The 3,533-nt window shown below is 31.6% G+C and overlaps 1 long non-coding RNA gene across 1 annotated transcript; it reads left to right on the top strand.

Moving 5' to 3' along the window:
• Positions 1 to 1,565: 1,565 nt before the first annotated feature.
• LOC111371867 lies at positions 1,566 to 3,158 on the top strand. Its single transcript, XR_002698662.1, has 3 exons — positions 1,566 to 2,154; positions 2,306 to 2,413; positions 2,872 to 3,158. It is a non-coding gene; the product is annotated as an uncharacterized LOC111371867 (long non-coding RNA).
• Positions 3,159 to 3,533: the final 375 nt, after the last annotated feature.

Here is a 3,533-nt window from a genome sequence, read left to right as displayed (position 1 = left end):
TTAGCAATATGTTGCATAATACACTATTAAATTTTATAGTTACGTTAATTTCGCCAAGGCCTAATTTGTGGAATTCGCCTGGGCCCCGACAATCATAGAATCGGCCATATTCGACCGAACAACTATAATTCCTAGAAGAGAAGTTTTAGTGTAAAAAGGAAATAAAGAAAAGGAAAGCAGAAAGAAAGAAAAAGTGGAGAAGAGAAGAACAATGAAAAGGGAAAGAAAAATGGAAAAGAAAAGGAAAATATGCATTTTTTATAGTGTACTAGTACGAATGCTATAAAAAATCTCGCCTTTTTTATCTTACATTTTTACTGCGTGCAATAAGCATGTCATAATTTTTTTTTATGATACTCATTGAATACCTGTTTGGATCTCATTTTTCATTAAGAATGCATTTTGGAATAGTAGACTGTAGAGAATCTGTGGTTAAAAAATAATAAAAAGTTTTTGAATTTGTATGTAATATTATATTATTGAAGACTATGTGGTTGAAAAGAAAATAGAGAAAAAATACATTTTGGAAAAAATGAGGATCAAACAAAAGTTTAATGTATGCCATAATTAGCATATTTTTTCAAAAAAAAAAAAAATTACAAATATTTTTCTATATACTTCTATGGCATGCTTGAGATTTACGTCATAAATAGTCAACTTTTCCGGTGTGCCCAAAATGCATATCGTAAATACTTTAAATAATAATATTATTACGGTAAACATTCAAGGCATGTCGTAAATAGTCTATTTTTACGGCATGCCTTATATGCACACAGTAAACATATGCCCTTTTATTTGTTGCAGTGAAAAGATCTTTGTTTCGGCTCTTTCTTCTACCATGAATTTTCACTTTTTCATGATCAATTAATTTTTGAAGTGTTGCATAATTTTAAGTTCAAACATTGGGCGTAGTAATTCGTATATTATTAGCAAAGTTTAGGGTGCGGTTGATTTCCATTTCCATTTTCTATTTTTATTTCCAAAACGATTTTTAGTTTTCCCCAAAAACAACTCGTTTTTCGCATTTTGAGCGTTTTCGACATTTATAACTAAAAACGGTAAAAATGGTAAAAAGTCATTTTGCGTTTTCAGTTATAAATTTTAACTCGTTTTCGAAACTGCGTTTTCAAAAACGACAGAGCAAGCATGTTTTCCGCGTTTTTGAAAACTGAAAAAGGAAAATGGGCTAAAAACAGCAAACCAACTACGGCCTTCGTTTTTAATTTTTCATAAATGGAAGGGATAATTGCAGCAGAAGCTCCAAACCTTTTAAACAGTAGCAGACTTTCCCCTAACCTTTCATTTGTTGCAGTCGTCACCCCAAACCTTTCCAAACGTTGCATCTGAAGCCCTTTTGAATGGTTTCCGTCTAAAATGTTGTTAGTTGACTATAAAAATAAACTTTGACCACATTTTAATCAATTTTAAAAGGGTAAAATGGTAACTTTCTATTTACTACATTAAACAATTAAAAAACATTAAAAAAATAAAAAAAGAAAATTGCTGCAACCTGACACCTCCCAACTTCTTCTTCCTCATTACAGCCCAAAACCCCCTCCCCACTTTACGCCATCCTCTCCCACCAAATACCACCAAACCCATGACAAATTGTTGCAAAATCTTCTGCTACTAGTACCTTAATATTCACAAGATTCAAAACCCATTTAACAAAAAAAAAATTAAAATTAACATTTGGTGTTTAATTTCCCGCAGCCATTGAAACTTCCAGCTTCAATTTTAGATATGGTTGTTGCTTGTCTAGCTACTCTAGATCCGTCATTTTGTGGGGTTCTATGGACACTGTAAACTAACGGGTTAATGAATGGTTTTCTCTACGAATGTGAAAAGTGTGAAACTCCATTATTGGCAAATGGCGATCGCTAATTCGAACATAGCAAATCATTGGCCTAGAATATTCTTTTCTTATCTTTATACAGGGGCAAACATGATGAATATACCCTTAACTACAAATTTTGGCTCAGTGAAGAAGAAGCTAAAATTGAATACCAAAATATCAGTTTCGATGAATACAAAAATTGGAGGCAAGGGTTAAATTGGTGATTGTGGTGTGGGATAGGTGGATGAGACGATGGATTTTAGGATGTTACGATGGCTCGTTGGAGGTGGCAATGGTAGTGGCATGGATTCAATCTGGTATTCTTGTTTACAGTATATGTTAATTTGTTTATGTGTAAATTTGTTTACAATAAACAAAAAGTTCATTTTTGTTTACTGTTTTTATATATTTAGAATTAGAAAAAACGAATTCTTTAATGCAATATATTGTTTGATGATTAATTAATAGGTGAAATGAAACTCACTCAAAGTGTACTATTTTCTGCAAATATCGGTTTGTCTCGCCAATTTCAAAAGCCTCAAGCAGTTCGAGCTTTTTCTGCCACCCCATTTTCAGGTAATTATTTCTTCCATTAATGCTTTGGCTTTATTGATTGATTGATTTATTTATTATTATTATTATTTTATTGGTGCTTGAGTTATTTTGTGAATTTGAAGTTGATTTAATGGTTTTCTCCATTGCCAATAAATTTGTATTTATTTACTCAATTAAATTCACATAAACCATTTTTTGAATTTGGTGAAACAGAAAGTGGATGCCTTGTCTTTGTAATGATATTTAATAGTTGCAAAGTACTTAAGAAGTTGAGGCCATCTTGATTGAAACCAATTCAATATTTACGAATGGATGCGTCCATTACTTTTTGATAAGAAAACTGAAAATTTAGTTTTTCTTTTATGTTAATAAGAAAATATTGTCTGTTTGAATTTATTTGCAGACATTGCACAGGATTTTGCAGCTATTAAATTGAATTGTGAAATTCTTATTATTGGCATTATGATTGAATATGACAGGTTCTTGAATGCTGGAATTTTTGAGAATGGAACAGAGTCTTGTTCTGGGTGATCTTGTTTCGTTGTCCTACATTGTTGGTATGTTGATAGGGTGGCCTAATTCTAAGGCTGTTGGACCCACAGGAGAAACTCTAAATGTCAAGGAAGCCTTTAATCTTGTTAGTGTAGATTTAGGTTTTTTTGGGTTGCAGCCTAAGGAAGACCTTGCACTAGTTACTTTTCTTTTGTTTGCAGCCTAAGGAAGACCTTGCACTAGTTACTTTTCTTTTGTTTGAGAGGAATGTAAGATGTTTATTTGATAGGCAATATGCTAATAAAAACTTTTCTTCAATTTATTATAATGATGTGTTTTGTCTATTTGGTATGGATTAATAAAATTATATCAATTTTATGCAAGCCAATTTTATTTTATTTTTTATTTTGTCGTTGATTTGGTAAATAGCTATACAAATAGGAAAAATAAAAAAATAAAATAATAATTTGTAAATGACCTACGACAACGTTTATTGAACGTTGCGAATAAGAGATACGGCAATATTCATTAAATTGCCGTATCTCTTATTCGCAACGTTCAAAGAACATTGTCATAAACCTTTACGGCAACGTTCATTGAACGTTGCCATATCTTAACCCTCAACAGCAACGTCAAGGTTTGCAACAGA

The sequence above is a fragment of the Olea europaea genome, chromosome 23 (genome assembly GCF_002742605.1).
Source record: "Olea europaea var. sylvestris chromosome 23, O_europaea_v1, whole genome shotgun sequence".
NCBI lineage: Eukaryota > Viridiplantae > Streptophyta > Magnoliopsida > Lamiales > Oleaceae > Olea > Olea europaea.
Note: the sequence above shows the minus strand (reverse complement) of the source record. Positions and strands in the feature narration are given on the sequence as shown.